The following is a 12,184-nucleotide window of genomic DNA, read 5'->3' as shown; positions in this document are numbered from 1 at the left end:
TTGGGAAAACTGAGACACGTAGCATCACATAGAAAATGAATAACAGCCACCTTGAAATTGTGATGTCCAAGGCGTCCTCTCTGCAACAGCCTGCTACCTTCCGCCCCCTCCTCTGGGTATGCTTTCATTCCTTATCTGACTTCTTAGGCTTTCCTGCCAATGTTAGCAGTGTGCCTTTCAAGTCCTTCAAAAAAAGGGGGTGGGGGGGGGGGGGGGTGGGGAGGGACAACCTGAAGAAAGAAGAAAACTGAGAGCTCCACATAAAACTTTGCTCAGTGATCCAGAGACCAGTCCAGTCATATATTTCAGTTGTAAGCACCAACTAAATTTAAAAAAAAAAAAAAAACTTAAATGTTCTCCTATTTCCTTCTTGATTCTTGTAGAATATTGTACTTTTCAGACCATATTGAGTTGTGTATTCCTCTGTCTTTCTCTCTGCTCTGTCATTTCTTGAAGACATGGGCCCTTCCTTATGACCTTCCGTATCTTCAGGATGTTATGGGGTATTCAATACATAGTAAGGAGTGAATTGCATCTTACAAGAATGAGTGAACATTGTTTTTCTCTGTACCTCCCCTTGCCTCCCTTTCTTCCTTGTGTCCAAGTCCCTTTGTCTCTCTTTGTCCTCTATGTTTACTGGAGTAGCACACTTATTGTGAGAGTATTTGCTGATTTGAGATGCAAAGCTTTTGACCTGAAGCCTGAACCCAGGAGACGGGACTCAGGGCCGATCCAGCATTGAGACCTGGGTTTCCCAATCATTGGAGGTTCACGTCTTATAATTAGGATGCTTTGGGCTGCAGGTAATAACAACATGAATAGTCTGCCTTAAATGGTAAGGAAATGTATTATCTTAAAAACCGACTCCAGAAGTAGGGCGATTTCCAGGTTAATTGAGGCAGTGACTTATTGCTCCCCTTAATGGTCAAAGTCTTTCTGTCTCTCTCATGACACCCTGGCTTCACCCCAAGACTAGTTGTTCTCATGGACACGGGAGAGATGACGTTGGTATTTAGGGTGCACAGTTTAGATGTTTATGGCTAGAGGGAGTGACCAGCTTTACAGAAGCTTCTCTCAAAAACAAAGGAGGGCCAGTCCAGCCCTTAGTTTCCTCTCTGTCTTTCCGGTTATATTCAGAGCACAGAGCTGTTCTGTAGCCAGTCACTAGAAAGGGAGCTGGATCCACCTTAAAGGAACGGATAGAACAACACTTGGACCTGAGAATGGAAGTTGTCTTCAGTCAGGTTCGTGACTGAGTGTCGTGAGGAAGAAGATGGGGCAATAAAGTCAGGAGTAGGCAAGGAATTCATGTTTTCCTTTGAATTGATGCATTTCTTTAATTTAGCAAAACTATTTTTAAAACCTCAGGGTTTGATATACTATAAGTGTTTTCTTCTAACCGGCATTAAAATAAATATATGATAATATAAATAAAAGATATTTATCTCTGTACCATTTTGGGAATTGCTAGATTTAGACTAGACCTCCCAAACTGCGTATTTCATCAAAACACACCCTGTGATCTTTGGACAAAATGAATCCCAGGTTTTTATGGATGTAGGAAATATAGCTGTAATTCTGTCAAATGTTTTTTTTTTCTTAATTGCAAAGTGCATATGTAAGTTTTCCCCTTTTTAAACTTTCATGATTCAATAGAAAGCAGCAAGGGTCTGTTTTTAGGGGCTAGACTGGCCATCTTTTCAGTTGGTGCTGGCTTGAAATGAAGAGCAACAAATAGAATAAATAACTGCAGTGAAGGAGATAATGTGGTATTGACTGCTTGGCTCTGGTTAATTTTCTGTACTATGAACACCATGCAGAAGTTGGACTGGACGTGATGGCCTCCTGCTGATTCGAGGCCAGTGGCTGTGAATATTGTAGGTCTGTAAACTCAGAAGGGGTTTAGTGTGCAGCCAGATTTATTTAAAGTCATAAATGGATTATTGGATTACTCCTTGGTCATGCCTCTAAGTAATTTACGGGTGCTATCATGGCTCCGGGTCTCTAATAAGCTTCGCCCTCCTTGGGATAGTGACTGTCTTACCTTAATTGATGTTGAATCTGTCCCACTTAGTCTCTCCTGCTTAGGGTTAACATTTAACCCAGGCCTGCAAAAGCTGGCTTTGAAGGCACTCGACTTGAACTGAGAAGGTCTGACTTTAATTCTGACCCCTCACCCCCAGATCTTTTCAGAGAGTGTAGCAATATCTCCCGCTGGGCACAATTCTTTTCCTTTTTCTGGGATTCAGTATCTCATCTGAACTTTTTCCTTCTGACACCCACATGATTTTAAGTGAAAACTCTATTAAGTGTAATTTTTCAAAAAAATTTTAAAACCCAGTCATTTACCCTGGACCTGTTGAAATTCCTTAGAGACCCTAAACGCTGAAAATAAATTATGGGGCCCTGCTCAACCTGTCAGCAATTCACAATTAGAATAGTACTTAGCCATAAAGCAAATGGATGAAAACCCAACAAAATATTTGTTTTCTCATGAGGATGACTTCAATATCAAATTATTTAGAAAAATATTCCTCCTTCATCCTAGTTTCCTGGTTTTGCTTTTGTTTGGTGGGACAGCCTTGGGGTAATCTCACCCTGCCTTTGGCTATGAATGTAGCTTTAAAGGTTACAAAGTATTTTCCTATTTTTATTCCATTTTACCTTCTCTCCTTCTGCCCAGGACAGGTTCAGGATGTTGCCAGAGAGCACCTGTAAGAATGCACATCTAATCATGTTATTCCCTTGCCTGAGAACCCCCTGTGGCTTCCATTGTTCTAAACACTAACCCATGGCCCTCTGTGGTGGAGCTCCCCAGGCTCCTCCAAGCTCTCCAGCCTCAGGTTCTCCCGCCCTCTCCTCCCCCTGGGCCACGTGCATTGTGTTTTGTTGAATGTGCTCCTTCCTACCGGGCAACTTGTACAGTGCAAAATGTTCTTCCTACGGGGCAACTTGTTATATTGATTTTTTTTGTCTGTTTATTTGTTTTAACTTTTTAAAAAAATAAAATAGAGGCTCACAGGAAGTTGCATAAAACAGTACAGAGAGCCCCAAGTCCCCTTCACCCAGCTCCCCCACCCTCCCCGTGATTGCATCTCACACCACTATGGTACAACTCACAGCCAGGAAACCCGCATCAGCTGGTGCCTGCATAATTCTTTGCCATTGCGTCCTGTGGGTAAGTGGGGTAAGTGCCTGCAGCCACTGCTGTGAAGACGCTGAACTGTGCCGTCAGAGCCTTCCTCCTGCTACCTCTGTGTCCTCACATGAAGACATTTCTTTGGGGGAAGAAAATGAGCTCTACGACGAGGCTGGAGTCGTCTTTGATCCACATCTACTCATGAAGAAGACCCCAGCTCCCGTCTTTGGGGGAATGTTTCTCCCAGTGGGGAGTGGACCGAGGTCGCTGGTAGAGAACCTTGTACCTGTCCTGCACGGCATTGCCCCGGATGCAGAGATGCGCTCATACGTGTTGTCCCCGTTTAACTGGAAGCTCCATGAAGACAGGGGTGTTTTTTCTCTTTTATTTGGTTGTATATACTATCATTTCTCCAGTGTGGTATTGGATTTTTCATACAGTGTTGGTATTTAATGCTGAGAGCAACAGCACATGCGGGTGGGATGAATGTGGTAACTTCCTCATGGTGGCTTATGGTAGGATGAGTATGAAAATTCATGTATCCTGACTGTGAGCTCTGTGTTCAACCTTTACTTTTTAACCGTCGCTGTGGGGCTTGGAAGGTGATAAATTTTCTGAAAACTCAAAATTGTACTAGCGATATTGGTCATGAGACTCACTGTCCCAGGGCCTCTGTACTGCCTTGGAGCCCTAATTTTTAGGCAGCCGTGTTTCATACCATGCAATTTCCATTTTCTATACTGAATCCACGTTTGAATTAACCACAAGTAACACCTGATCCCCAGGTGTTTAATGCGTACCTGGGTGCCTAGTTTTGGAAAGATGAGCTGGCCTCATTAGATGAGTTGATCCAATGAGATTTTGAGTTAAGCAATGCACACAGAATTCACCAGTTATTGATGACCTGGCTACTGAGATGCTCTTAGAGAGAGAGAGAGAGCTGACGGTGCCAGTTCAGAGGACCCAGATGAGAACCAGACACAAGAGAGATGATAACACACAGAGTAAAAGAGAGATGTGAGAGAGTAGATATTGTCTTCCTTCCAAGCAATGGGAGAAGCTCAAATTTGAAATTTGAAAACAATTCCAGATTGTTTTTCTCACAGAGGGAACATTTGGTAGAAGGTTGGAGAGAATCAGGCAAGGGTGTGTAGCTTGGTCACTTTAAGGTAAAGGTTTGTAAAAATCCTGCTGCCGAGGGTCTCCAAAGATGCATGCAGTCCAGATTCTTCCTTTCCTCGAGGTCTCCACTCTATGAGATGTGGTCCCTACCTCTCACCCCCACCACATGACGGCAGGTGTGTTCACATAACTCTAAGATGTTAGCACTGAGCTGGGTAGGCACATCCCACATCCCACCCCAGGAAAAGACCAGGAGTTAGGTGCCAGTAGAACCGGTACAGGATGCCCACATTTAAATAATTCCGTCAGTATAGTCTAGACACACTCCGGCAGTGTTCAATACTAGACTAGACACAATAAGAAATATAAAACTCAAGACAGGTAAGAGCAAGAGTAAACACGTTTGGGCAAATCCATGATCAAAGCCGGTGGTGCTTTAAGGAGATAGCCATAAGCGTAAACCAGAGTCTGCGGGGTGGCTCCCGTGACTTTTTGTTCCCTGGGATTGGGCTTCTTTTGAAGACCTCTAAGCAGCTTTTTACTGGCTTTGTAAGAGAAACCGCTGCGATGAAAGGCTGGGAGAAGTCCTCTGTTCTTCCTCCCTGGGTTATTGCTGGCAACAGGAAGGTGGAAGAGCCTACAGAGTGTTGGCTCAGGTTCCAGCCTCATGAACTTATCTCCTTGAGCCCGGGACCTTCCTGAAAAGCAGAGTTCACGGTTTTTCTCATCTGAAGGAGGCCTTATGATGGGAGAGAGAAAGGGGTCTCCTCCGTGTGTCCTTGTGCTTCCTGCATTGTTTCTTCTGTGAACAAAGTTTTTCACAGCAGAGTTGTGGTGGGCACTCTTGAGTGTGTCTGCCTGAGTTACAGTGAGGCCTTTTCACTGAGAACTCTAAGCCTCTGAGAGGACACCAAGCAGCATTATTTTCCATAAGTGATTCTGATCCCCGGTCAGTTGTAAGAACCAGGGGTGGACACTCATTCCCAGCTGGACTAAGAAGATGTGCTTCCCTAGAAATATGGAATCTTGGCTGATACCAGCTTCTGTATATATGGTAGAGCTAAGCGCCTATTAAAAACTCAGGGTCCAACTGTGCATAGTGGCTCAAGCCTGTAATCCCAGCACTTTGGGAGACCTAAGCGGGAGGATTGTTTGAGGCTGGGAGCCTCAACACCAGCCTGTGCAACACAGGGGACCCCTCCTCTCCAAAAAAAATTCAGAAATTAGTCGGACATGGTCGAATACGCCTGTAGTCCTAGCTACTTGGGAGGCTGAGGTGGGAGGATCTCTTGAGCTCAGGAGTTTGAGGCTACAGTGAGCTAGGAATTCATCCCTGCGTGCCAGCCTGGGTGACAGAGCAAGACCCTATCTCCAACAAACAAACAAAACAAATGAACAAAAAACTGCAGGACTGTGGTCCAGCTACCTTTTACCATGCACATGGATGAGAAACAAATGATGAATGGAGGAGAGGTGTGCCGTGGGAAGCAGAAGTAGGAGAGCTTGGAGATGGAAGGTAAGGGAAGCATGAAAGAGGAAAGGAAGTATGGGGAGGAAAAATCAAAGTCAGAGACTGAAATAGACACAGAAATGCAGAGAAAAACAGAAATACCTGAGCGAGTTATTGTTGGTTCATCCCAGTTAGCTCTCCAGACCTCAGTTCTAGTTCCTGCCTTATTGGTGTGTTCAGGCCTCCCCAGTAGTTGCCCCTTACCTTAAAATAAGTTTTTCTATTTTAAAAACAATGTTCTTTTACTTGCATCTCAAAGATTTAAAAATATTGAAATGTATTAGTAGTAGTATTAGTATTAGCGTAGCCTGTCTGCCTCATAGTTTCCCCATCTTCTTTTCGGCTCTAACATCTACAAATGATGGCCATGCTTCTGCCGTGGGAACCACGTCCCTCCCAGAGCCAGAATATTTGCCTTGATTTTTGAAGAATCGGGTAGAAATGATGGGATGGTATTATTTACAATGCCACCATTGTGACCAAAAAAATGGTATTGTATTAGTCCATTTTCACACTGCTGATAAAGACATGGCTGAGACTGGGTAATTTATAAAGAAAAAGAGGTTTAACGGACTTACAGTTCCCGGTGACTGGGGAGGCCTCACAATCATGGTGGAAGGCAAAAGGCACATCTTACATGGTGGCAGACAAGGGAGAATGAGAACCAAGAGAAAGGGGAAACCGCTTATAAAACCATCAGATCTCATGAGACTTGTTCACTACCACGAGAACGGTGTAGGGGAAGCTACCTCTGTGATTCAGTTATCTCCCACCAGGTCCCGCCCACAACACGGGGGAATTATGGGAGCTGCAGTTCAAGATGAGATTTGGGTGAGGACACAGCCAAACCACATCAGGTGTAAATGGCTATACTCTGTCAAGTGTGCCAGATGGTCACTCAGATTTGTGCCTGACATTGGTGAAGTGCTGGGATCAGGGGAGAGAGTGAGAGAAAACTTTCTTTACTTTGTATTGTATCATTGGCACCAAATAATTTTCAGGTCTAGGAAGCAGCTGACCACTGTCATCACGGTGCTGGCTGATCTTGTTATTATCTGTCTCACAAATCAAATGTGGGTAAATCTATTCTATAGGCAGCAGTGGCAAAGCATGCAAAATCAGATGACTTGACCAGTTTACCAATTTTCAGCCCTGAGACCTACTCCTCATGTGGATTCCTCTGCCTCGCTTTTCATTCCTCTCTGAAATGCCACTAAATGAACTCAGATACCAAATTTGCATAGGGCGCTAGGTTTGTCCAGAAGACACAGTTGTTATTCAAATAAAGCCAAGTTAAAAGATAACGTGTAACTCTTTCGTGTCACAAATTTGCTAGCAAGCCTTTATTGTTTATAGATTACTATGAGCTACTAAGGGAAAACAGGGCTTTAAGAGAATGTAGCAAGTATTAAGAGACACAGATATTTCTTTGGAGCAGCTTGTAAGGGAGGGTTAATAAAACATATCTACATGACATAATGGCAAAGCTTCAAAGCCTTTATCTTAATACATATGAAATGATTTATATAAATTGACAATCCGCGAGCTGAATGATGGTTCAGAGTTGAATGGATTAACCCTGGTGAACTGTTTCAAGAGGGTCTTTTTAAACCATCATTTGCAGATATTTTGGTCTTCTTCTTGTATCAGTTTTCAGATACCCCAAATAAGATTCACAGCCAACAACTTTGGAAGCATCTTTGCACCCTAGGGCAATGTATGCCCCCGCCTGACCTCCAGATGGTGTTCTCCAACCTGAGCAAGAATCAATAAATCGGTGATGGGGAAAATGAAAGAGGAGGACACGGCTTCGCCTTCCAAGACCTTAGGATATGTATTCATTTATTACTTGGGTGCCAGAGCCTTATTGATGCCATGTGGGTTCAGGTTTCTCCTTATGGTTGTTAAAACAAAAGGAATCATTCTATCTACTTGTTGTTGAAGCAAATGGAAACTTATTATTCTTTTTTTTTTTTTTTTTTTAAAAAGGATACTATGACAGCAGGAATACAAAATTTTTCAGTAAAAATGGGCCCAAGTTTTAGTGTCTTCAGCACTGTCTCAGGTTGTGCCTTGTATTTCCCTTCCTCCCTTTGATCTTTCATGCGGCAAGTTTAGAAGCAGATATTCTGATAGTAAAGCAATGCATTGTGACTGAGCCTGATTCCAGAGTTTTCTTTATTCGGGATGAGGGAAAAAGGATTTTAATTGACTGTTTCTACAGAACTTCAGACCTGTCTCTTAAAATAACTCCTGACCACTTATTTACTGGTCAATTCAAGCAAATAATATGTGTGTTTATCCAATTAACAAAAAGCAAAAAGGGGTGGCAAAACACATCCTGAGCCTTCGGCATCAGGAGAAGTTTGCACGTGGAACTGCTGTTCTCAGTGTTGCTTGCTGCGTAGATTGCAGGAATGGTGGCTGTTTTCTTCGCTCCTGCTAGGCTTGATGTTTTTCAGCTCTTACCATCAAAAGGTAGAGTCTTATTTTTCTACCTCTTGCATGCAGCAGGCCTTATGATTGTGTTGGTCAACAGGATGAGTTAGAAGTGGCATCGTGGAAGTCATTTCTGAGCTCAGACCTCAGGAGGTTTTTGCACACTTCTGTCTTTCTCTTGGAACCTTCCATGTTACCATGTGAACAAGCATAGGCGAAAGTATGGAATATGATAAATTACCAGGGAGGTCTTCCCAGTGAAGGCCATTGTTGACCAACGAGACCCAACTAACCTGGTAGTTGGGACACATGTTTGATCCCAGCAGAACCCAGCATTATGAGCTAAATTGATGGCTATTGTTTTAACCCAACCAAGTTTGGGGATGATTTGTTACATAACAGCTGACTAATACCCTTGGTGTTACACAAGTTCGTGAGTCACAGAAAAGTAGATTGTCACTAAGTATTTTTGAAGAGATAAACACATCCTTTTAATTTATCTTTTATTGAGACATCTTATTTTCTCTTTACCTGAGAACAAATGTGGAATCGAGCTTCCCTACACATTCAGAAATGGCATTTGTGTGTGCGTCACATAGAAAATGTGTGTGTGTGTGTGTGTGTGCGTGCGTGTGCGTGCAAGTGCCTTCTCAGCTTTAAAAACAGCCTTTCAGGCCGGGCGTGGTGGCTCATGCCTGTAATCCCAGCATTTTGGGAGGTTGAGGTGGGTGGATCACTTGAGGTCAGGAGTTCAAGACTAGCCTGGTCAATGTGGTGAATCCCCATCTCCACTAAAAATACAAAACATTAGCGGGGCATCTGTAATTCCAGCTACTCGGGAGGCTGAGGCAGGAGAATCGCTCGAACCCAGGAGGTGGTTTCAATGAGCCAAGATTACGCCACTGCACTCCAGCCTGGGTGACAGAGCAAGACTCCACCTCAGAAAGAAAGAGAGAGAGAGAGAGGAAAAGAAAGAAAGAAGGGAAAAGAAGGGAAAAGAAAGGAAAAGAAAGGAAAAGAGCCTTTCAGAATCACTGGATATAATCTATCTGGGGAGACACCATCCACATATGTGAACAAATCTGGGAAGATTTAAGTGCCAAATTCAGTAGTCCTGCCTCTGTGGTCACTTGGAGCTGCATCCACTCAAAGAGCCCATAGCTCTGTAGGTTCAGAGGTGGATAAAGGTGCATCTGGCCGGTCCAGTTAGGAAAGGCTTTTTTGATGGGACAGGTTGGGTGGAAAGAAAGATTGGTTTGGATGCCATAGGGAGTTGGAAGGGTAGATTCTGACGTGGCAATGACATGAACCAATATACAGAGGCTGGAGTTGCCATTGGCCGTGGCTGACAGGAGGGGCGAGGAAAGGGTTGATTGCCATGGCTTCCTGTTGGGGAGAGATAGAAAATGGGGCTACTCCCATCCATTTCTTTCCACCGACATTGATTGATTGATTGATTGATTGATTGATGCAGTCTCGCTCTGCCGCCCAGGCTGGAGTGCAGTGGCGTGATCTCGGCTCACTGCAAGCTCTGTCTCCCAGGTTCATGCCATTCTCCTGCCTCAGCCTCCCAAGTAGCTGGGACTACAGGCGCCCGCCACCACCTGGCTAATTTTTTGTATTTTTAGTAGAGACGGGGTTTCACCGTGTTAGCCAGGATGGTCTCAATTTCCTGACCTCGTGAGCCACCGTGCCCGGCCTCCACCAACCTTTCTTTAAAAGTGTTGCGTACTAGGCTGGGCTCAGTGGCTCACACCTGTAATCCCAGTGCTTTGGGAGGCAGAAGCAGGAGGATCACTTGAGGCCAGGAGTTCAGCCTCAGTAACACAGTAAGCCTCCGTCTCTACAATAATAACTATAATAATAATAATAAATAATAATAATAAATTAGTTAAAGACCCCCGACTTTAACTAGTTGGGGTCTAGTTAAAGGGGCTAGATCCCGACTTTAAACAGAAGGGATTGCATGTGATATCTCAGTCTGAAGAGTGAGAGTTTTATTTGTAAGGAGAAAAAGCCTTAACATTTTAATTATCTTGATACTACGCCCATCTTGGCAGTTAATCTGTCTCCCCCAAATTGCTCAAGAGCTGGAAGGCCTGAATCCCGACCTCAGTACCAAGCCTGAGAACTCAATCCATTCTCTAAATGTGAAGTTTCCACCGAACTTTAGATGATTCTGCGGCTTTGTGTTGTGGTTTTGTGGCCTTTTTTTTTTTTTCATTTGAAATTAAATGATCTGGAATGACAAAACCACAGCTGTTAAACAGTGGGCATTAGATGACATTTAAACATCATTATCTTATGCTGTAATGGAAGAATTGGCTCGTGATTAAAAATGAGACCTCCCGGCAGCAGCAATCTGAAGAATTGCCATTTGCAAATCGCCTATTTTAAGAAGACCCCTGAATCTATTACTTGGTATTTTCAGAGAAAATGGAACACTAGCTTTATCTGCGTCTGGATTTTTGAAGATGGTGCTGATTGCTGGCAGACCTCTCCAGCATGATCCTAATGGTTTGGTGCCTGCCTGTGTAGACGATGCCTAGAACTGACAGTAGCCTGGTGATATTTACAATTTCAAATGGACTCTTATTTTAGAGATTATCTCAAGGAGTCAGTAATCCATTTTCAGGGCTTCAGACTTAATTTAGGCTTTTCAAATCTCTGATTGTGTGCTGTTAATGAAGTCAGTCTGAGTCTGTATTCATCCTGATAGTGCTGGGTTGGACACCAATGACGCTAGATTTTATTTCCCAAACAGGTATGCAGATTTTTCTTCCCAAGAAAGACTTCAATTCGAGTGACTTCAGGTTAAAACATTGAGATGTGAACATTTCAGCATGGAAAACACCCCTTTATCCTGTGAAGAAATTCTAACTTACAATTTGGGGTTTCTATTTTCTCCTGTGTAATGTTATTTTTAGAAGGCTAAAGGCTAATGAATGTTTGAGGTGTAATGTTTATGGGACAGCGGGATTTCTGTGGCAGGTATCTATTTAGTTATTTTTAGTGTCCTGTTTTTTGAAGACTTCAAGAAGAGCATATAAAAGGAAGAGACCTTTGTCGTCCACTTCCACTGTAGCGCACTTTCCCATCTATCAGTTGGATTACTGCTAGGGTTTTGGAGAAAACGAAAAATGAAAGCCTCAGTGATGATTCTCCAAAGTAAATTATTGCTGAAATGTGAGATAGGTTATTGTCCTCTCGTTGGCATGGTGGGAAAATCCTGGACGTATGTTAGCATGGTTAGCCACTGAGTGAACTGGCATTCCTTAGCTGTAAGCGAAAAGTGAGCCCTAGCTGAGGAGGATATGCACTGGTCCTTCAGGTCAAGAAGGTGGCAGAAACCCCTGAACTATTATTGAAGGAATCAAAGAAAGGAGCTACATGAAGTCTTCCACCATTGCTGGAAGGAATAACCTCCTTCTTTCTGGCATCCTTAAGGTTCTTTGGCAAGAGTTCAGTTTCCCAGGGTTAGTTCACACACCCACCCCTGGTTATATGGCACCGTAAGAGGCAAGGAGCTTCTAGAAACCTTATCACCTGGTTTCATAGACTTACCCTCCCTCTTAGACTGGACATAACTGGAGGAGAAGTAATAGCTTCTTCTGTCCCCAAAGTGGGGTGTTATCATGAAGGGAGAAAGGATGTTGAGTTGTCAAAATATACAAATACTCAACTGGAAGTCAAAATGTGTCCTAGAAATTCAGCAATATCTAAGTGAAGACATTCAGAGCTGTCTGCACATAAAACCATAAGTGCCAGCTCTCCGGATTTGAAAAAAAAAAAAAAAAAATAGGAAAAAAACAGCAAAGCTATTAAGGACCCATATTTTAATATGCATTATTACATTTCACAATTGTTTTGCAGGATAAATTTCTATCAGGTGACATGAAAATGAGGCCAGATATTTTCATAATCTCTTGTGACCAAAATGTATTATGAATTCCTTCATCTAGTTTTAATATAAC

The 12,184-nt window shown here is 43.2% G+C and overlaps 1 protein-coding gene across 2 annotated transcripts in view; it reads left to right on the top strand.

The window, feature by feature from the left end:
• LOC105493325 (transmembrane protein 132C) overlaps positions 1–12,184 on the top strand; it is a 434,894-nt gene that overhangs the window by 26,928 nt on the left and 395,782 nt on the right. The gene's annotated exons all lie outside the window — the stretch shown is intronic.

Source organism: Macaca nemestrina, chromosome 10 (assembly GCF_043159975.1).
Source record: "Macaca nemestrina isolate mMacNem1 chromosome 10, mMacNem.hap1, whole genome shotgun sequence".
In the NCBI taxonomy this organism is placed as follows: Eukaryota; Metazoa; Chordata; class Mammalia; order Primates; family Cercopithecidae; genus Macaca; species Macaca nemestrina.
This window is presented reverse-complemented; position numbering and strand designations above follow the sequence as displayed.